The sequence below is a fragment of the Copidosoma floridanum genome, unplaced genomic scaffold, assembly GCF_036245765.1.
Source record: "Copidosoma floridanum isolate Cflo_tuat_1 unplaced genomic scaffold, Cflo_Japanese_pri ptg000001l, whole genome shotgun sequence".
In the NCBI taxonomy this organism is placed as follows: Eukaryota; Metazoa; Arthropoda; class Insecta; order Hymenoptera; family Encyrtidae; genus Copidosoma; species Copidosoma floridanum.
This window is the reverse complement of record NW_028321878.1, coordinates 13896467-13920468: the sequence shown is the minus strand read 5'-3', so window position 1 is coordinate 13920468 and position 24002 is coordinate 13896467. Positions and strand designations below refer to the sequence as shown.

General features: G+C 32.1%; 1 non-coding gene across 1 annotated transcript; it reads right to left on the bottom strand.

Moving 5' to 3' along the window:
• Positions 1–17087: 17087 nt before the first annotated feature.
• Positions 17088–17160, bottom strand: TRNAK-CUU (transfer RNA lysine (anticodon CUU)). Its single transcript has one exon. It is a non-coding gene; the product is annotated as a tRNA-Lys (tRNA).
• Between the last annotated feature and the right edge of the window lie 6842 nt (positions 17161–24002).

The following is a 24002-nucleotide window of genomic DNA, read 5'->3' as shown; positions in this document are numbered from 1 at the left end:
ACAAAAGATATCTATAAAACTGTGGTTACCATCAACTGATACATCAACTGAAATTGTAAACGTGCAAAATAAATATATTTCAATCGGTGTACCGAGAAGAGAAAGACACGATCGTGCAGGTACAGAAAAGTTCGGGAAGTACACTTCAAGATGACGTTACTTGGTTATAGTTCCACCTCGCTGCTTTTCGTACGAAAAAAATTCAAACGGTAATGAATTTGGTCGCTTTAGGAAGAGAGTTTGAGGAGTTTCAATTTAAGTACAAGTTTTTTATGTCCAGGCGAACTTTATTTGTATCGAAAAAGTGCTAGAAGTCTTGATATAACCTAATTTGCTTGTACATACGAAAATCGCTTATCAGTAACAAAAAGATGTATCTACTATATATCCTTTGGAATCTAACATCAAGATAGTTTTCATTTCTAAGAAGACTTGAATTTCATATTATCTCTGGTAAGACCATCGACGCCATGATCAAAAGATGTAGAAAACATGGAATCTTTCTCTAACTAAAGATTTCTTTCGACAGCAACAAAATGCAGTCAATTGAAGCTGAAAATTAATCAGCCTTTAGAACTCATGGGACAGGTAAGAAGAAAGAGCAAACTCAAAGAATGGGTAAGTAAACGCAAACATTACATAAAGTAACAAAACATACTTACTTTTTACTACAGCTTTTTTTTTCAATCATACACAAAGAATTCTGATAAATTTACATTGTTTTGTGTAAGGCTTATGAATGTAAAATTATTTTGCTCTTTGCTTTATTACTTTTGGAATGTCCTAAATAACACTATTATGTTCAAACTAGAAAAATCCCATAAGACAACCATACCACTATAATTAATAGGGTTGTACATTTGTTATGTCTAATAGAATAATTGAAAATCTAGAGGTCCCAAGTCATTAAAATTGAATGTACTCCCTACCTCTGGACAGTAATTACAAAATACAATAAAATTGAAACTTTTTATCCATGATGTCTATGATGCTCTTTTTCATCGTAAAAGTCAAGTGTTATAACTCAAAGGTCAATTTCTTAAACATTTTCCATGTGATGATTATTGCAACTCTGTTACAAGTGCTTTCTATTAATACCATTAAGATTCTTCATTATATTTTTGATGAATGAGACGCATCTTATCATGCACTTCTATTGTGCTGCAAATGAATGTTTTTTTGTTTCTGTCACTTTAGTTTCTTGTAGACATTAAGCATCGCTAAAAAACTATAGCCAGGGTAGGACCAATCAGAAGAGCATATTAAAACATAACGCACTTTCTTACTGTATGTTATTACAAATACGTTAACAAGCATACATTGAAATTCGTACAACAGAGTGACCTCGTGTTAACATTATATAACTTGTGAAAAAAAAATTGTTAACTGGCTTACATTACTGAGATTATAAAGAAGTAGCTAAATACTTATGGAGGGCTCCATATAGCGTAACCTAATCATTCTTATTTTAGTTGACAAGCAGTCTTTGAATCTTGGGCAGTCAGTTTCATGAAATCCAATGCTTTTGTTTTGTGTAAATGAATGGCAATCAACGTTTCATACTTTTACTGACGAGGCCCAGATACTTATTAATAAATAATCCCTTTATCGCTAAGTTAAAATTTGTTCAAGTGATGTACATTCAATATTGACATCACTGACATAAAACAATGAACTATTTGGTATTTTGATAAATTTTCTAACTTGAACCATTCAGAGTTCAAAGGCTTGCTGACTCAATTGTTAATTCATACAAAAAAACGGAAGTTGGCTGTGCGGGATTACTCAATAGTTTAGAGTTCATGAGATTGTCAAATGTACTTACACGCTTATTCTTTATTAGGTAGGTTCTGGGTTTTATTCAGAATGTATAGCATTAGATGAAGCAGATATTCTGTAGCCTACAGTATAGTTCCAAGCTCCGTATCTCACAACTTCTGAACTTGATCCTTGCCCTGATAGGGACAGACGTGCGCAATCATAAAACGCCAACTTTATGGGTTTCTGCTTCTACGTATGTAAAGCAGACTTGCGACAGGTAAGTACGCCAGCTTCTTACGCAAGTCTTGGGTGAAGTTGTTTCTTGCCAGCCCACTTGTGGCAGATTCACGGAAGGCCTCTTCGTCCTATTTTCACGCAAGTCTTGACTGAGTCTTATGGTTTAGGCAACATTTTTGTTGGCCTACTTACGCCAGGGTGGTGCGTTAGTATTGTGCCTCAAGTATATTTTATTTTATTTTTTATATAAGAGTAAACTACTACAATATATGGCATAAATCGATTCTACGCGGTTGCAAATTCGTGAAGCGCTAGACCCCCCCCCATTTGTCAACGGTTCACAACAACTGCGCACAAAACTTAAACAAAATACAGTTACAGAAAAGTACTATTTTTCACATCGTTGGTATGCTGTATCGCCTATGTTGCTCCTTCTGTTTCGACTACCACGTTCATCCAGCGAATAAGCGTCGATAGAGTTTCATTTGTGGTTACACCGATACTCCGTCGCGTTACGTGATAACAAAAAATTTCTTTTAAAGTTTTGTTTTTATTAATTGAATAATTAACGTGTCGTCTTGAAAGTTCTCAAATTTGTTTGCGATCGACAATTGTGAATTTTCCTTAAAAAACAGCAATTATGGCTTTTCTAAGCTTCAAAAGCATTAGTTTTATGGAGAAAAAAAATGTACCAATTTATGGTTCTGTTTGATAGAACGAACTATAATTTCGAACAAAAAAAACTTCGCAAGCAACTCTGCCACCCTCTTAAAGTTCACCGCTAAAATGAGCTTGCAACAAGTCATGTCTATACCCTTCGTGAGTAACTTTGTAACTTTGTGCCTGACTTGCGTGAGAATCCGATCTACTCATATGTCGCAAACCTGCCGCAAGTGAGCTTGCAATACGTCTTGCAAGCTACTTTGTACTCAAGAGACTCCTGTAAGAAGCCGACGCACTTACTCTTGGCAAGTCTAAACTGTTCATGTGTAGAAGCAAAAACACTCAGCTTTTACTGAGTTTCAACAAAAAAAAAAAAAAAAAAAAAAAAAACTTGGTTTAAGAAATTTGCGAACATCTTGTTGAATCAGTAATCAGTAGTTACCAGGATGGTTTCTCAAACTATATACGAAACAGAAGTAGCCAGTCTGATCGGACAAAGCTTTTATACTACAATTTAAGAATCTAAAAATAATTTTATAGTTACACGAAGAAACTTTTTTGTGTTCAAAGCTTCAGTACACGTTATTTTAATACTTGACGAGTTATGCATACTAAAAGAGTACAGCAATATTATCAAGCTTGATTTTTTAAATAACAAAACAGTTTAAGACATACTTTCTGCTTTTTTACCAGTAGAAATCAATTAAATTTACATTTTAAACTGCGAACACATAATGTTTTTGGGTAGATTTCCGATAGTTCTGAATAATTTAATTATGTAAAGTAAAAGACTCAAGTCACTGTCGTATGGTAGGCCTGTTTACGCTATTTAAGGATCAGCATCTAGACATTTGTCATGCTTAAATTCTCCGTAAATGACGTACTTTATAATTATGCTCGACTACACTACCAAAATGACTGATTAGAGCTATTGAAAACAGCCAAGAACTTTTTTCTGTTACAAAGATTCATCGACCTCAAATGTCAAGTTTACTAAGCTGTCAGCACATTGTTGCTAAACTATGATGACCATAAGGTTGAAGACAGTTAATCTCAGACCAAGACCATTGTCTACTTCTGTTCAAAGATTTGTAAAACTTCTTCCTAAATTAAGTTGGTGCAAACTGTCTTGAACTCTTTCCGTCTAATTTACCAATAAAATGAGTATCCGATTACTTTCTCCTCTTACTTTGATCGAAATCATTTAACGGCCTTTGCCATAAGTGTTGGGATCCGATTTATAATTTTTATTGTAAAAAGCATTTTCGCAGATGAAGTCTGTGATACACGTCAGTAAGAAGAAAAAAAAAAAAAAAAAAAAGTACACACTTGTCAGTAAATATATTTATTTTTATAATTTTGGTAGATTTCCTCATACTGCTAGTATTTCGGTGTACTTGATGTAATATATTCATCTGAATTAGAGCCCACTTATTGGCGTGTTTCGCTTCATGTTCTTGCCTGTCATTTTATTTGGACTAGTTTCGTGAAGTGAGCATGTCGCTACAAATGGACCTTATAATTTAATCATAGAAACATAAGGATATCTCTATTTATATGTATAGTATTAAGTTTGAAAAGATGTCTTTTCACAATGACTCTTGTCAGTATTAATGTTGATAATAATTTGTAAATATTCAGAGCTTCAGATCACATACCTTATCTATAACAAATAATAAATTGATTATGTGTAAGATAAGATCTAAGATGAACCTACAACCTACGATTATATCGTTTGGATGTAAATCGTTACTAAAAAGTAAGTCGTGAGTCTATAGTATTCTCCAATCTTTGACAACTCATATCCGTATCGGTATAATTCCAATTTGAGCTATTACTGTTGAGCTTTCCAGATTAGATGATTAAATCAGTTAAAGTAAGTTATATAATTAATATACCAGAGCTCTAAAGATTAGTGAAAAATTAGATTTAACACAAGAAAGATACATTTATGTTTAAAACACCATACCACCTTTTCTTTGTGTCATCATCTCTTTTCTCAGTGTTGTAAATTTTGAAAAGTTTATGATGTCCTTCCTAGCGAGCTAAGACTCAACGAAAACAATGAAATGAAATTTTTAAGTGTGATAACACCTAATTCAGTAATAGTTGATTATCTTAAAATTTAATAAAATAACTCCAAGATTTTTTATTAATTATTGAAATCAATAGTTAGAGAAATGATTCCACTATTGTTGGTGTACTACCGCTATTTTTTGACTAATTATTAAAATTGATTTTCAGAGTTATGTAAACGTTTCATTCTATTTACCCTATTTATTCATTATTATACAATAAAATTCTGACCTAATGTAATGAGTATGAATCTCAAAAATAACAAATTTCTTACCATACTAGGGATATTGATAGCTCATAATCCTTCCGTTAAAAATTTTTCAATAAATCACTTAACTAGGTGTAGGGATTTGCTAGATTACATTAGCTGTTTCCAAATGATTTTAAACTACATCAATATTTAAGGACCAGTTTTATCTCAGTTTTCTAGGGCAGACGTCTTAGCTCAGTTAAAATGCGTCTGCTCTAGTTGGATTTGAATTTCATTTGGGTCAACTCAGAAATTAAAGAATTTTTGACTGGAATTTTTTTTCAAGCTTCGCACTTAAAATACCTGCACGACTAGTTAAGTATGGTAAGGTAGTGAGGGGACAGGGTGAAAAAGAGAAATTAGTTGAAGAAAATAGGACGAGGGCAAAGGTAATGGTAGACATTGTCAGGAGACAGGGTTTGAAGCTATAGATAGGGTTAAGGTCAGAACCCTCAACGCATAAATCGAGTGCCCATAAACATGAATTAAAACTGATATACGAGTAATAAATATTGAATGACTGATAATATTTTTTTTTATATGTTTAATGTATCACACAAGTTGTTAACTGTCTCCTCTTTGTATGAATGCAAAGCAGAAGCGTGAGAATAAGTAGATAAAGAAATAAATATTTCCAAAGTTATTTTTTCTGAGGCTTTAATAAATTTCATTGTAATAATCCTTCGTGTAAAGAGATGGATAGAGTGCTGTAGATCGTGTAACCTCGTAATGTATGAAATTGTAAAAGTGGCTTGCATGTCCTAGCTTCAAGGTTAACCACATTAAAATTTAGTATTTGACGGTGTCGCTAACTGCTGGATCTAAGATCATAAAATTTAGTAATGCAACTTTCTCTTGCAATGGACTACATGTCAATTTTTTTGTATGAAAGTATTGGAGCTATTCAGTATATGCAGTTTTGTGTGAGTTGAAGACTGAACTGTCCCTCAGTACAGCGTGTTTCGTCTCTGAGTTGTTGATGTACTTGTCATTAGAGCATGTCCAACACTTCGTAACCTCAGAAACGTAGTCAGGTTATTATTTTCTAGCTAATGAAACGCTCAAGCGTCCTCACATTCTAACCGAATCTATATTTCGACCTTTGCAAAAAAGCCAATAGTAAAGACTATAGAAACGGATAAGTACTCACGGTAGTGGAAAGACTTTGATTACGGTAAAACTGACGATTAAAGTATAAAACATTGGTTTCTTTAGGTTTCTACAGTAACTCATTCAACCGACAGTGAATATACATATACAGTCATACCGTGGTCATGTAAACTAAGTTGTGATTTTTCATTGGTCTATGCATAATATTATATTCAAGTATGCGCACAACAATACGTATTCTTGATAAATATTTGTCTAAAATACCACCCATATCTCATTTTCGTCATCTAAAACTTTTCAATGTGCAAATATTAGCTTCTGATTCTACTTGTATATTAATACATTTACAACTGCTGGGAGAACTAAATTACCAAGTTTACTCACCATAAGCGTTGTGGTAGTTTCGACTAAAATGTCTACTGCAAAGTAATACTACGTAATAACAATAAATAATTTTGTAAATACAGACATTTTTATTTTTAAAGGTTAAATACTGTACTAATAAAGTATGATGTATTTTACCACATTGTCCGTGGATTAAACTGAAATTACCATTTAGATCTGGGAAAAAATAACAAGAAAATTCAACGTTTACAGAGTACTTCAAGTTTTTGAATGTACCGATTAGGTGCTTATAAAAAAAGGAAAGTGAAAAAAAGTATGCTGCAGCACGACGTTTCTGTACTAATTTATTTCTCAAACGTTTTCTACTTGATTATATAATTAAATACTTTGTGCACGTATTTTGAGGTATAAATCACCTATACAATGTACATGAATCTCCGATTCTTGCACAATTTTTGAACTTTGACGTAAAGTATATATCATCAACTTAATAAAATGAGGATATGTTGTGAATTTTCAAATAATTGTATAGTAAGATCTATTTAGGTATTCATACTTTTAGTACAATTTGACACTCATTTTTGAGAAAAGTTATGCACTTGACTTGCCCAGTAACGGCAATACTACCTTGAACATATATTATAAGGTTGTGTTTTATGTGAAACAAAAACTAATCAGTGAAATTATAAATTTTACTAAATAATATATTGTATTAATATAAACCTTGAGAATGTATAAAAACCTGAAAAGTATTTTAATCCAAACGAAAACTAATTTTTTTGACAATTTTGCATTCATCATCAACAATGAAATCTGCAGACCATTTATCTTAACAATAGAAATCTCAATAGAAACTTCCATTTCCATGTAGTTAAAAATGAGTTCTATTACTTTATTTTTAAAAAAACATGGCGTAAAATCAAGAATCTTTGAACACGAATGCTGATAAAATTTATGTAAAGAAAAAAAAAGTATGAAGTAGAGGACGAATAAGAAAAAAACGGTGGAGAAAAAATAAGTAAAAAATAAAAAAAAAGAGTATGGATGATGACTAGAAAAAGAATAGAGACAAAATGTGTGAGCGCGCGCGCGCCCATAGATGGACCAAGAGAAAAGAAAGGGCCGTCATAATTCCTTGAATTGAACGGCAGGTTAGTATTCTCCAACCAAGGTTAGCAAGGGTAACGAAAGAGCTGGCTCTCTTTTTCTCTGTTCCTTCTGCGTTTCGCAACGAGGGAACGAAAACGAGATGAAGGCAAGACTAAGAGACAGAAACAGGGGACGGGGAATCGATAGAACGACAAGGAAGGTTTTACTCCGCACCTTACTCTTTCTCTCTTTCTCTCTCTGTCGCTTCAAGCATAAGTAAAGTGCCCACGTGCACATACATGAATATACGTATAACTATATACATGTTGAGTCAGAAAAAGAGATACAGAGAGAGAGAGAGCAAGCACGTATACATTTATAGTTCATGCACATATACGCACTCATGTACGCGGAAAACGTCATGGTGGCTTTAAGTTTCTCTCTATCTCCGTCCCTCGACATTGGGGCCATGGCGTGGGATCGTACGCGCGCACATAACGCAACGGGCTGCCGTGGGAGAGTGAGAGAGACAAGGGAGAACCAAAAGAGAGGAAAGCTACGCGCTTCAAGGCGTCCATGTTGGTGGCGCCACGGTCGACGACACGTTAAGAGAATTGGCAGTCGCGCAAGCGAAAGCAGGACAGCGCTACCACCCGAGATCGCGTGGTAGTGGTGGGGGTACGTGTCAAGCTGCTGCCAGGCTGGCTACTATGCTTTCAAAACGTTGGAGTGAGAGAGAGAAAAAGAGTGAGAGCGAACGAGCGATAGAGAAGGGAAGAGGCGAGGAGAGCTGTATAACGTGGGCAAAAGCAGCAGCCTCGACGATATTGGGGAAGCAAGAGAGGGAAAGAGAGAGATAGAGGGGGGGAGGCGGAGAGAGAGAGAGAGAGAGAGTTAGAGTGAACGAGCGGGTAAGAGAGAGAGACAGACAGGGAGAGCCGACTTTATGCAGCTGCGGGACGATAACAACGATGGGCTACAGGAGCGTCGCTATAGCTGGGGAAATGCCAAATGGGCTACAGGACCGTACCGGCCTAGCTGTACGTACGTACGTTCGCTCGCTCGCTCGCTCGTAGTGTGGCATGGCGGACGGGTAGCAGCGGCACTAGAGAGAAGCACACAGCCAGCCGGGCTGTGAGGCAGGAAAGGCGGGAAGAAGAGAGGGATTTCAAGCGGTCTCGTCTCTCTTCTCTCTGCTGCCGCTTCTCTCTCTCTCTCTCTCTTACTCTTTCGATCCACGTTTTCTCTTGGCTTGGCCCAAGAGAAAGAGAGCTTTATGCTCGCCTTGCTTGTGCGTGTGTATACGTTCCACAGACTCTTCTATAGATCCTTGCTTTTTCGCTCTTCCCAACTGCTGCTGCTTCTTTAGTATATTTCTTCTTTCTGTCTCTTTCTCCATTTCTTTTTCTTGTTCCATCATTTTATATGGATCGAAAAGACTGGCAGCATACCATGCGTGTTGCCTTAAATCGTTTGGTTGGATGACGATGGCGGCTAGATTCAAATTTAAATCCTAACCTCACTTTTTCAACCACAGTCTTACATCTTAAAACAATCTTTCAATTCAGCTAACTCTAATTTGATGAATAATCAAATTGTTACAAAAAAATTGTAATACTTTTCAAGTATATTTTTTCTTCTTTATCATAATTCATCGGATTGTTTTTTGTGCATCACATGTGTAGTAGTTAGTTTTCATAACTTAAGATCATAAAACTTCAACATGGGATAATGAATCAGATAAAATAAAATATTTTAATGATTTGATTTTTGACATGTCAGCAACAGTCGAAAAAGTTGTGTTAAAACAATTATGAACTGTCAACTGAGAAACAAAACATATAATGACATGTAACAGTCGTTTTAACATCTAATAACTGAATACTTACGTAATTCAATAGCAACTTAATATTGCTTTCCAATAAAAGTATAACATTATTACCAAAATATTGATTAATTGTATAAGCATATTAGTACGCTAACATGTGTTCCTGCTCTTCATTGTTTTTGTACGGGTGGGGTATATTTTGCCAAATGTCAAATTAACAGACGATCAATAATGCCGTATTAATAATATTGCGGAAATATATATCCATACCATACTATAAAATAATGGGATAATAAAATAAAAAATATTTTTACTACTCAATTTCTTGATATTAAATTAAAAAAGAAATATCTTGTTCATTCGAACCAAAACAAGATAAGTCACATATGCCGAAATAATCCGAAAATTTATTCGTAATTCTACATGCGTCCAAGTAACGTTATGGACATTATGCCGTGTGTGAAAAAGTCATGATAATAGGAATACACAATATTGGTATCATACAACAATATTTTTAAAATATTGTTTGCCGAGAGTATAAGTCAAATCATGATATTCATATATGTCATTTTTGAATACAAGTAACTTTTCTTATAAGTAAGTACAAATTAAATTTCAACAAATTTTGGGAAAACCGAAATATTTCTAAACTTTTGAGATAAAATATCCGATTAAATCTGAGTAAAATTTCGTTGACTTAACGCCAACCTTGTGACGTATCAGGCTCACTTTTTTTAGAAAACAAATAAATCATACATTACTTGGTTTAGCTAATAATATCACGTAAATATTAATCGAAAACATAAAAAACAAGAGTAAAAATCAAATATTAACAACTATGATTGGTATGTAGATGAGTTTAAAGAGCAAAGGAACCATTAAGTATATCTAATAAATAATGATAACAATAATAATAATAACAAAAATAATAATAACAAGTTACACACATTTGATACGTATTTTAAAAGCTTTATAATCATAAACCATAATTTTTTATAAAACATTTATATGAATGAAAACTAATTTGCAGATAGTAGATAATAAGCCTTCCAACAGTAATTATAAAATTTAAGCTGTACTGGAGATTGCAGTTAAAAAAGAAAAATTACATTCGCGAGCTAATTGCGTATCCCAAAGCTATAGTACAATGACAGGGAATCATCTGCCAAAATCGCTTGTCTCCCTTGCTTAGCTTTCAATGGTATACATTTGGATTACTATTGAAATGTACAGCCATATTATGGCGTTTCTGTAAAATTAAAAATATTAACTTGTTGGACTGATTTTATTGTGATTAGTTGAACTTTTAATACAGACTTACTTCAGACTTAGAAGTTACATCAGACTTTCTTCACATTTTTTTCTGATATTTTTGGATAATGAAATTTCTCAGGTATAACTGATTTTCTGTTTCATAATTATTGGTTTTTATTCTGTATTATGTTTAAATTCGCTTGTTAATAAAGGAAGTATATTTTTTTATTCTTAAAAATTCATTACAATCAAAATCAGAGCATAAAAATTAAGTTGAAATTGATCCATCGCAGTATGAATGTAACAATACCTTGTAGATGAATCTCGATTTAATATTAAAAAAATACTCAAATTGACAATACCAATGATTTGACACTAAAATACACTCAAGATATAAAAATTTCATTTATTTAAAATTTAAAAACTTGACTTCGTCACTGGTAGGAGATAATTCGGTACAATAAATTATACAATGATTTAATGTTTACTTTTTTTTGTACCTTACCTTACCTCTTGTATATACCGATTATATACATCCTGTATTAAATACAACTTGGTACGAAAAAACTTAATTTTTAGCAGTCTGGTAACAACTCTGGTGTTGTTTTTTACATTTTACTTAAATACTTTACTTTATTAAATTAAAAGAATACAAATTCATAAAAGAATCAAGAATACCGTAATAACTAGAGTTATCAATAATTTGTGGTGAAAAACGTAATTTCACTTTTCAGACCATGATTCTGGTGTTTGGTTAAAAGTTTTTTTTTTGTCTTTACTAAACAACTAAGTTAAACACTTAGTAGAGATACCAATAATTTCGAGCAGAAACTTTGTTTTTACTCTGTTAAATCACAGTTCATTTTAGCTTTTCCACCACAACAGTTGTTCAATATTTTACTACCATATGTCACCTACAAAAGCCTTAAAAATACAAATTAAAAATGGTACTTTTCCTCACTTTTTCCTACTCATTGTAGAAATACTCTAATAACTAGAATTGTGAACGATTTTTCAAGAAAAACTTGATTTTACGCTAGTAGACCATATTTCTAGCGGATGATTCAAAGTTATGTTATTGTATTTTATTGAATTATTAAACAGAAAACAAATTTAGAAAAATTACCCTTTACTGTTTATTGATACTAATGTGGAAAATCATCTAATAACTAGAGTTATTAACGATTTTTCGCGGAAAATTTAATGTTTACGCCGTTAATACCAATTCTACTGGTAGTTGTGACGTTATATCATAGAATTTCACCTTAAAAGTGAGTAAGCAAAAAATTTAAGGTTACCTATCCCAACTTAACGATACGGCATGTGAACATCCTGTATTGAATAGAGTCACAAACAGTGGCTGTTTTATTTATTATTTCCTTTAGTCTCCAGTTCAGGATTTATTAGAGTAATTCTAAGTTTTTCCTTTGTCTGAGTTTCGTTGTTTCTATCATTAGGATTAGGTCTTGATCTCTAGGTCTTTGTGATGTATTTAAATTTCTTTACTTTAGTTTTGTAATGTTTTTATTTATGTGATCACCTATCTTTGACAGCATAGGTCTTAATTTTTGTTCTTTATAGTCTTGTCATTTTCGAATTTTTTATTTTAATTTCTGTATCAAAATGAAAATTCAAAGTTCTATTTTTATCTTCATACTTCTATATTTAGGTACCTATTCTAAGTTTATGAATTTCCGTTTTGAATCATCTCAATTGTCTAAGATTGACTTCTTTTGTAAATTTTTGAATTTCTTTTAAGGTTCCGCTATCATGTTATGTTGTATGTGTCAAGTTAAAGTGGTGGATCTACACAGCGAACTGTCATGCTCAACTTGCAAATTATTTAAAAAACAAAAAAATCTTTTATACAGTAAGTTATCCATGGTACTTTTGTCAGTTTTCATTAAAATCTCATAATAATTTTAAAGACATTTACTTTAAAGAAAATTTGTATTTATGTCGTCACATAGATGTAAAATACAATATAAAATGTTACTATATTCATGGTTTTCTAATGACGTTGCTGAATATGTTGACCAATCAGGTACTATTCTAAATTGTAGAGTAAGTAAGAGAGACAGAAAACTGGGGGGTGTGGGTGGAAAATAAGATATAAAAAGGAAAAGATGAGAAGAAACGACAGGATTACGCTTGCCCACGGGCTTTAGTCATATAATCGGACTATGACCTTATTCTTTTTCGTATACACGTGAATGTTGATGTATTAACACCGTGATAGAAAACAAGAGGAGTACGTAGTGTTTGGATAAGTACACTGCGAATATTTACTTTTTGTTAGGGTTGACTCTTATCTATTCTATTTTTTCTATTAAATTTATGGGTTTCAAATTTTGCTGTTTGTAGTTGGTAAATTGAATTAAACGATTCACTTAAGAAATTCAATTTTGTACAGTGTTGAATTTTACGAGATAAAGGATAAGGGTGTCCACCGGTTGTTAAAGGGACTTTTGACACACTAATCGGGCACCGGCTTTTCACACTTGTAGCAATATCAGAAAACAGTGCTCAAAGGGGAGAGGTATTATGATGAATAACAGGCATCTACAGGTTGAAAAACACATAGCAACCAGTGGGGCAGCAGCTAACTCATGGGCGCAACACACCACACAATCGTTTTTACCTTTCACCGGCTGGGGGTCCCGCTTTCACCGCCCGAGATTTCCTGAGTACGCCAGTACGGCACGAAAGTCGAGCGTACGCCGGCCAATCGGCATTAAAATCGGTCGTCTCGTTCGTTCTCTTATGATCCGCTGTACACTACTTTTACTATCCGTCGTACATGTGCGTGCACGTGCGTATGTGTACCTCGTGGGCTCGGCTTTCTTCTTTAGCCGGCTTCCGGCCTAGAAAACTTTCTTGTACTTGTGAGGGGAGCAAAGCATTTTTTTCTACGATTATCACTCTTTGCTAATAATAATAATAATTGGTTTGATGCTTTACAAAAGTCAAATATTATTTTATTCTTTATTGGTTACGGTACATCAATTGATGTCATAGTCCTTTTTTTCCAAGACCAACTGTATGTGTAATTCATGTGACACCTTGGGGGGGGTTAAGAATGTATTATGGTAGACTTGTATTTTTAAAATTTTTTACAAGTATTTTGCGTAACACTACAGGATATCATATATTGTTATAACATATTTCAATACATGAATATTGGAAGATTGGAGTACAACAAATATGATTTTTTGTATTTCTAAATCTCTGTTAATAAAAACTATCTATTTTTTTTTTTTTTTTTTCCTTATGAAACTTTATTTTATCATAATTTTTTTCATTTCTTTTATGAGTACTAATCGTTTTGCACAATATCATTGTGTGCTAGTGACCTCATTTTTTTCTCAGAAAAGAATAGTTTGAGTTAGAAATTCTAACGGTATTCATATACAAACTTTAAAAAATTGTTCACTTTTTTTTAAATTCAAACATGTGTCTAGAAACTGAAATTCATGCCTTGCAATTGACACCGTTAACTTAGTATACATTCATAAATTTTTTTTTTATCATGCCTTACTAATTCTGAACCACAAAATTTTGACTTCATATTAAATTGTTATTAAATAATTTAAAATTAAGTAAAAAATTTACGACATTTGACTTGAATTAACAAATTTATCATATTATTATTGTTACTAAGCAGTTGAAGAAATATGTCATATTAACGCGAAATTTGGTTGAAAATTGTGTTTAAGTAAATAGAATTACAGAGATCTATGATTATTTATGCATTAAAAAAAATTATCGCGAACAGAAAAAATTCACCCCTAGGTATTCTAAGTTTAAGAAAATAAAAAAAACGTACATAAATTTCCTAGATCTTCCATTGAAAAAGTTTTCGCGTGTAGCATTTATACCAAAATTCCTTAACTTGTGATAAGTAAGAGTAAATGTTATGATTGGTCTAATCAATGGGATACAGCATATCACGTTGGCCTTATTCTGGAGGATTGTATATAATCTTGTATTGTTATTGCGTAATATATTGTTTGAATGATATTATAGTAGTAAAAGTATTAAGGGATCAAACACAAAAAAATAAAAAATAATGTTTTATGTATAGCACTGCATATTTGTTAAATACTTATGTACATGAATAGGATGGACGTGTTATCACCATAGTAAAAATAATTTTTTTTATAGTAACTTTGCCAGAAATATGATTTTTTTTTTTTTTTTTTTTCAAGGAGCAAAGTGCAACATTCCTCCCAGGTAAAAAATCGCATGTGCTGCTCATAGGAAAAGTATATTACTATCCTCTGCGTGGTCAACTCTCTCGCCTTTGGCTTGGAAGGCAAGGCGAAGGATGAGAAAATACTTTTTCTAATAAGCAGTTACAGTGATTCTTACCAGAGAGGTTATGTTGCATTTTTCTTCCTGATATCATGCAAAAAAGTCGTTTTTTTGGCAAAGACAGAAAAAAAATTTTGTAACTATTTATAAGCATATTAAAACCTATCGTAAGACATTCTTTGTATCAAAAATATATATTGTTTTCACAATTTCTGATTGATATAATAATACCAAAAGTTTAGCTAAAGCTTTTCGCTGAGTCGCATGGCGCCATGTAACATGGCGCAAGTTCAACGTAACTATAGCATGTTAATAATTAACATGCTGTTTATGTGCAGTTAAAATTTAAAAAGTTATAAGGAATATGTAAGCTAATTTTCTGTTAACATACTTTTACGTTGACAGTAAACACAGTTAGTGCTGACTGGAATTTGTTTATTTTTTAGGTGATGAGATTGACGAGATATTTTTAGGGGATTATTTTTAGATTTTATTATAACCAATGTTGTTTTCATGTATGTCTTTGATTTTGTGATGTTCCCTATATTTTTTTTGAATTATTTGTGTTAGTCTATCATTTGGGTCTTCATTTTTCGGGCCACTGACTTGTTGATAGTTCCATGCTAGTGCATTAGGTATATATTTTTTTGTCTCAAGACAATATTGTTGTCAGTTTTTGTCAACTTACTCACATCTAGTTCAATATTTTTTAAGCATTCTGCATTATTAGCATTTATATAAATGGTTTCGATGCTAGCGTAGATGTTATCTTTACAGTTTTTTTTTTGTTCGTGGAAAAAACGTGGTGGAATCTTGTTAGTCTATTTTTTTAGCCTTTTTTGCCCAAAATTTTTTCTATTCTATTGAGTATTGTTTTTTAGTTTCATACCCTATTTGATTTATATATTTATTTGTTAAATTGATCTCTTTTTTGATTCTATTGTTAAAGTTATGTTTTTTATCTAGTTTTTTCAAGTGGCTGATCATTAGATTTTTTTTCTTTATCAAGGTATTTATTTTGTGTGTTGCGTATTTTTTCATGCTATTATTTGGTTTGCATTGGGGTACTATTATTTAAATAGTTTTGTTTATCTCACTACTCATCAAATCTAAAAATGGATCAATTTCAGAATTGTTCAGGTTTTTATTGTTTGGTACAATTATTTTGGTTTATGCGAGTGTGTTTGTAAATTTATTCCATTTTATTTGCTTGTAATTTTTCGTGAAACTTGGATTGATAGGCGATATGTTGTATTGTTGTGGCGTATATTGAATAGATCGAGCGCTATTTTTAATGTACCTCGTGCGTTAGTACACGTGTAATTCCAATCTCTGTCTCGCATTCAGGTTCACCGCTATGATACAGTAAATATCTGGGCGAGATAAATCGTGTCGTTTGAATAAACATGTTCTAATTCTTCTATGAATGTAATTTTTTGTTCCATTTAATGTTGAGGTAATGTGGTATATATTCGATTTTTTCCTCTTGTTTTCACATTGTTAAATGAGTTATTGAAATCTACGATTTTCCCCTTTATTGTATTGTTAATATTATTTTGCTCAGTATATATCATTTTAGTAAATGTATCAATCTTACACCAATGTTATTTGAATTTTAAATTTTATCTGTATTTAAATTATGACTAACACCTTTTATGTCTTTAGTATTTTTAGAAAGAGTTTTTTTTGTTGACTTGTATCATCATCAGCGTATGATCGTACAGAGTGTTTTTATATAAAATAGAGGACAGCACATAATCTTGATATATTGTCATTGTATAATATATTGTTTGAATCATATTAGAGTAGTAAAAGTATTAAGGGATAAAACACAAAGAAATAAAAAATAATATTTTATGTATAGCAGTGCATAATTATTAAATACTTACGTTTATGCATAGGACGGGAGTAGTTAACACCAAAGTACAAATAAGTTTTTTTCTCATACCTCTGTCGAAAATATGATTTTATTTTCTGTTTTCAGAGAGCAAAGTGCAACATTATATGTTATTATCATAAAATCAAACAAGTCCAAACTATTAAATAAAAATCTTGATTTAAATTGGTATAAATTCAAAAATAATGTAATAACGCTTTTGTTTAAAAGTTGAAACAGTATTGTCACAGCTGTTCAAAAGTTACATGAAAAAAAAAAAATTTCGCCCGACGTGGGGCTCGAACCCACGACCCTGAGATTAAGAGTCTCATGCTCTACCGACTGAGCTAGCCAGGCTATGCTTACCGGGCTACATTTGACACACATGAGGCGTCCTACTCTCTTTAAAAAAAATACGAGAACAATATATTGACGATACATTGACATCAGCATCAACAGCTTGAAAATTAATGACTAAATTAAACTACCGATTTACAAACGCACTTTTTATATTGATACAATGCAGGAAATAAAGTTAAATTATTTCACTTTTATAAGTGCTTCAGTAAACTAAAGAATAATTAAAACTAAAAAACATTTTTATTTATTTCATTTAGATGACTTAAATTTAAAGAAGTAAAAATACTATTATATAAATTTAAAAAAAGCAATGATAAAATAAAAAAATAAAACTGAATTACAATATACATATTTATTTTTACATTATAAAAGTATACTTAAAAATATAATTCGGTTGTAAAATTATTGCATCTCTATCAGTTTTTCGTACAAGCTTTGTGCTATTTTGGTTTTATTGGTAAAAGCGCTATTTTCTTCTTTTTCATGTTGCATTCTCTTTTTATTTAAATGAAAGAAGTATAATTACGAGAAACAGGAGAGAAAAGAGAATGAAAGATTTCAGACTCGAATGTATGGATCCTATTTGCGAAAGAGTAAGCAAGAAAGGAAGGAGAGAGTGCCAAAAGTGGCAATGAAAAAAAAAGGACCAAAACGCAAAAGAGATGATGAATCAAAAAGAAAGAGGAGGAGAATCTGTAGGAAAGAGACAAAATTTCTTCTTTTCTTTTTTTTTTTCTTCATTCTTATTGCACCATAAAATGATATGTAGGAAATAAAGAAGCGACTGAAAAGAGACACAGACTCAAGCTCTCGTTCAAAAAAGAAAGATAGAGCAGTGAGAGAGAGAGAGAGAGAGAGAGAGAGAATTCAAAAGGGCGGGGAGGAAGTTCTGCCGCTCATCGAGAAGTGTGCGGCTGTGAGCTTGGCAACGTTGCCTCTCACAAAACCGGTGCTCGAAAAGCGGCAACGCCGCAGTGACTCAGCAGCAGCAACAGTAGTATTACGTTGAGCTGCGTTTGCTCGCGAGCTATATAAGATACGATACGGCTCTGTGTTGTATGGCAGGCAGCGCGTATATATATGCGTACACTGTCAGCGATAGCCTGAGCTCGGGCCTTTTGCAACTTGGTTTTGTAACTCGATTCCATACTGAATAACCTCCCCACTTTGTTCACCACGAGAGCTAGTCGAGCTAAGCTTGCTCGGCGACGTCACCTTCGTCGTTTTTGACCCAAGCAGTTACTGCTGATAAACGCAGATCGAGTAGCTTTTTGGACTATCTGTGCTCGAGCTTGAGAGAGATTTTGTTGTTTTCCTGTCTTTAATGCTGAATGATCTTTCATCAATTTTTGATACTCTTTGGATATTTTTTTTTCCAACTACACTGAGAGAAAAAAATAATAAAAATCATAGAGAAATATCAGCAAGAATTACCATTTCGCACGGTAAATCGGATGCAAGCTGGCAAAAGAGGAAATAGTTATTATTTTTAGCAGTAAAAATTATTTTTTAAACAGTTAAAATTACAGTTTTAACAGTTGAAATCATGGTTAGAACAGTAAAAATTTATATGCGGGAAAGAAAAATTTATTAACCGATCCTTTTAAGGTTTACTGTTCCAGCATGGCAATTTTTACTGTTCTAACCATAATTTTTACTGTTCAAACAATAAGTTTTACCATTAAAAATAATAATTTTTTCCTTTTTGGCCAACTAGCATCCGATTTACTGTGCGGAATGGTAATTTTTGCTAGAATTTCTCTATAATTTTTATTATTATTTTTTCTTAGTGTATATTGATTCGTAAAGTTTTATAGAACTATGTAGTTGAATATATTTATGTACAAAAAATCAATGTAAAAGTTTCCTGTGTGAGAATATGTACCTAAGACTGTCTCCGTCATTATGTCGGAATTCAAAGTAGTTCTTATTTCTTGAAAGATATTTCCAATTAATTTTTCACCAAAGAGTAGATTATGCTATAAAGTATGCAATTGACTATCGACGTATGGAATGGAAAAGAAATAATGTTTCCGCGTTGAAGATTTTACGTTACCAAAAAAATCTAGCTAACTCTGCTTTGTATCACTTATGTTGGAAAGTTTTTCATGCAACGTATTAGCTACATTTTTGAGTGTCGTTTTTGTAAGAACTATGGACTTGAGTGTTAAATTTCGAATACAACACATCAATCAAAACATAAACATGCTTGTTTTATAAGATTCTGGCACATTTGCTTATTTTTTCAAAAATTGAAAAATAAACGTTGTCTTCTGCAACAAAATATTTATAAATTTTAAGTATACCCTTTATTTGTTCTCGTGAAAATTAAAAATCAAAAACAATGTAGTACATAACCGCAGAAAAATTTTTACCAACCTTAATCATATAGAAACAAGTACTAGCCAACTTTTTAAGTACGATATCGAGTAAATTGATTGCTCCGTTGAAATTTCTATAGTAATATGAAAATTAAAAAAAAAAACTAATTCTACGTAGGTAATCCAAGATAAAGTCGCAAGTATTTCCTGATGGACAAACGAATCCTTAATAAAGCGATACATTTAAAAAGTTCAGCCCCACAAAAGCATATCAGAGGAAACGCTCGAGTAACAGCTGGGTACTTTTGTACAGTGAAGTGAAGAAGCAAGAGACGTGCCATTAGGGTGGTGGTTTACGGTGTAGCCCCTTGTCACGGCCGGCTGTAGGGCTGCAGCTGCATATGGCTCGACAGAGAGTTCTCACTGCCCCGGCCCTTCTTCTTCGTCTTGCTTCACCTTTGCCACGTGCACTTTAAATTCTAAGGTATAAGGGTCGACTTATTAATTTAAAAGGTATATGATTTGCATCAATTGTTTGGATCATGATGAATCTCTAAAAAAAATGTTATTCGTCAATCTATATCTGTGATTGTCTATTATGAATTTTTCATTAAAATAAAGGTTAAAATTGTCAGTGTTGACTTACAGTGCTCTAAAATTCTTTGATTTTTTATCTTGCGGCCTAATGTTTACATAATACGCAAGTGAACTAGCGTTAATTTGTGTGGTGACTAACATCATACGCAAGATTAAATTAATATAATATAATCGAGCTAAAATTTTCTACTATTGATTTATAATTACTGCTTGAAATTTATCAGTGATAGTTTCATTCCAAGAACAATATGCAATTTAGGTTATTTCTTATTTATTGAATTAACTAAGTGATAAGAAGATAAAATTTGTACACACAATCAAATTTATATTTTATTTACTGAAACTTCTAATGTTTTGAGTGTAATGATACATTCGTAAAATATTTCCCAAGTGATGTAATTTTTCTAGTATTATTGAGATAAACTTCTTATTATTTTATGTTATTAAAATGTATTTTGTTTGAAGTTCATTTCGCTGTTTTATCTGCTAAAAAAATTTTTTTTTTAAGAAACAAACTGAGTATTGATACATTTTAATTTTCATTACACATAACTTAACGAATAAATTTCCTTGACAAGTTGATCAGATGGAAAATTAAAGGATATAGGTACTACTATGTACATATTTGTACAGAAATTTTTTATAAACAGTTTTTACATAGTAAAAAGTTTTGAAATCAGCAAAATGACCAAAATTACTTTTTTTTTTTTTTTTTTTTTTTTTTTTTTGATGATGTAAACTTTTTATTCGAGGAAACAATAAACTATATTGAATACATATCATTAAATTTTCTTGGAGGTCAAGTACGTCTTTTGCTGTTATATCATGTACGTAATCAATAAAATTAAAAAATAATATTATATATAATATACCAAATTATTTATCAAACAATAGATTATTTACTTATTCTCATAAAAAAAAAAAAAAAAAATGACGATTAAAGGAAATACAAAAAAATCTCGTGCACGCAGAACTACCCTTATACTTCTCTTGGCCAAGCTTTATGGTCTCGATCGATTCTCTTAACCGCTAGCCCACAAATACATCCAGATTTCTCATCCCCTCGCCAACTGGCTTTCTCAGCAGATTCTCTCAGGACGGCTTTATACATCCCCCGCGTGCACTTTGGCTCCGCAAAATTCCAGCAAAATAGGTCTCTCGTGCCATACCCGTTGCTGGGATCAATGTCAAGGTTGGAGCGTCGTGTGTTCTATACTCTTTCCCGCGAGAGCGAGCGAGAGGAGGAGATAATAGTTGACGACCCGCAGAGTCGAGGGAGCAGCATTTCACCGATACTTGAGATTCCAAAGGGAACGCGTGAAGAAGAATGTTGATCTTGCAAGTTTGCGTTATACTCGATTTGTAATGACATTTTTTTCTCTCTTTACATGCATGTCGTGTATTTTTTTTTTCTTTTTTCTTTTTTTGTATCTCATAAGTACTCGCTATGGAATGTAATATTTCAGAATTTTTAAAAATTCATGGAGAAAATACGATTTTAGGAAATATTCTTGCGTGTTGTACCGCATATCGTACATGACGTTACTTTTATGATTTAAAAATTCGGGCAGGTATTCTGAATCACAATCTAGATTCGTCAGTATTTCCAATTAAAGTTACGAGTTAGCGTTTATAATAATTGTAAAAGTTAAAATCTCCTATTGTTATCCAACTTTTTTAGTTATACGTCATCACGCGTCATATCATCTATACACTATAAAATAAAAATCTGCATGCTCGGTAAAAATTGGGTTTAAAAATAATATTGCAAGGTCGATTTTTTTTTCTGATCTCTTAGCTCTTGTTCAAAACGCTGGATTTACAGATTACCATATACCATTTCTGTACACAGGTGCTAATCATAAGCTCAGCTCGTGGTATCTCTAACGCTAACTGTATATCAGTTAAATCTCTTGCTCAAAGGATGCATCTTAGCTTTAGCTATAATTAGGACTCGTTTACTCCTCGTTCATCATCATTATTTATGAGCTTATTGGAAGGAATGCATCGTCATCTTATTATTACGATAATGATGACATCATTTTTCATTTAAGCTTCAAAAATCAAAAGGTTCATTGACCTTTCTAATGATATAAAAACTACAAGCTTCTGTGTCCCACTTGCTGTACTTTGTCGGACAATAAATTTAAGCTGTAGATTGCACATTATAAGAAAAGTATATTTCACTAAAATACCAAAAATTCATTTTTATTCTTATAGTCGGACGCATTTATTGTTGTAGCTGATAGAATTAGTTTCTAAAAAATCGTTTTTCAACCTTAATATTAGTTTTTCATTAAACAATTAAAGCTTACAAGAATTATATGAATTTGTTTACCAAATTATCTAAATACTGCAAATAAGAATACAATAAAAATTAGTCAGAAAATCATTGATGCTGTACAATTGCTTGTAATTATTGTATAGTAATCGAACTATTGGCATCTGAATAAAAATGTAGTATAAAAAATATGTATTTATTTCATCCACAACACTTCAACCTTTCTATGAAAATATTTGGTTCGTTATATGAATTATCAAAAAATATTGAACATGAATTTTTCGAGGAATTTTTTTCCATTTTTACATAAACAAAAAGTAAAAAAAGATAAAACGTCTCAAATTTCGATATTAAGGGCGTAGAAAGTCCTGAAGGTTATGAATTTCGTAACTGACGAATTAAATAAAAGGAAAAAATGACCTGTAGAGAAAGAAAAAAATTGTTATTAATCCATCTAAAGTGAAAAATCAAATTCATGCTAGTCTTTTTTACATTATGCAGTTTTTGCAAGTTAGTTGGAATCTGTTACACTAGTGTTTTTCGACTACTCTTTCTATTTTTACCAACCCCCAACTGAAGCAAGTAGTCCAGTCCGCAATGCGTAAAAGGACGGGATCAATAAACTAAAGTCTTTTCGTAGTAAATTAAGAGTAGTAGGTCGACTAATGTGCTATTTATTTCCATTATTTATGTCGTCACAAATGGGATATACCTACAGTGCATTAAATACAATAACTTTTTGATTCTAAAATTATTAAAGATGTAAAAATTTATTTACCATAGACGATGGGCGTAATCGTTATTTTTTAGATAATCAACAACGGGAGAAAATTTATATTTTGTCAGTTTGAAAATCTTAAAATATTGGCTGATAATTGAGAGTCAATCAGATTAGTTAGGGGCATATGTACGCTGTAAATAACTTAAAAATGAATGGGCATCCTGACAATCCGTTAGCGATTGTATTGTGCAATTCCTTGCTTCGCAGGCAATCAGTCCACTCTATTCGGAAATCTCTACGTATGACAGGCAAACTTAAGTTAAACAAATTGGAGGGGTCTACGTTTTATTCGTTTCAGTGGATTTTACATTATTTTAACACGATTTACCCAGATCTGTGAAGCCTAAGTTATACAAGACTGTATAAGTGAAACGTATGGATGTGCCATTGCATTGAGGCTTTTGAATTCAAATAGAAGTGTCACTACAAATTAAATTATTTATCATACAAGGCACAAAAATTCACATTGAAAACATACAAAGCTTCCAAAAGATTATTCCCACGAAAAACTAATAACAATGAAGACTTGTGAATGAATAATAATGACACTAAATCCCCTTGATTCAATAGTATCTTCAAAAATCAAATGTACCAACTGCTATTCGTGTCCATAACAACTATCTTATGTACAACTTTGAACATGCTTTGAACAGTGCACTGTAAAATCCAAGTGTGTTAAAGTACATGCAGGTTCAAAGCGTGTAGTCAAAATTTTTGTTGTCACAAAATGCTCTATAATAGTCTTGATAAACAAACGTTTTAAGAACAACCAAATTAATATTTTGTAATCCATTACAACTGTCTATAATCTATTAAACTAAATTGTTTTTTTCATCAACGATTGACATAAGAAGGCTTT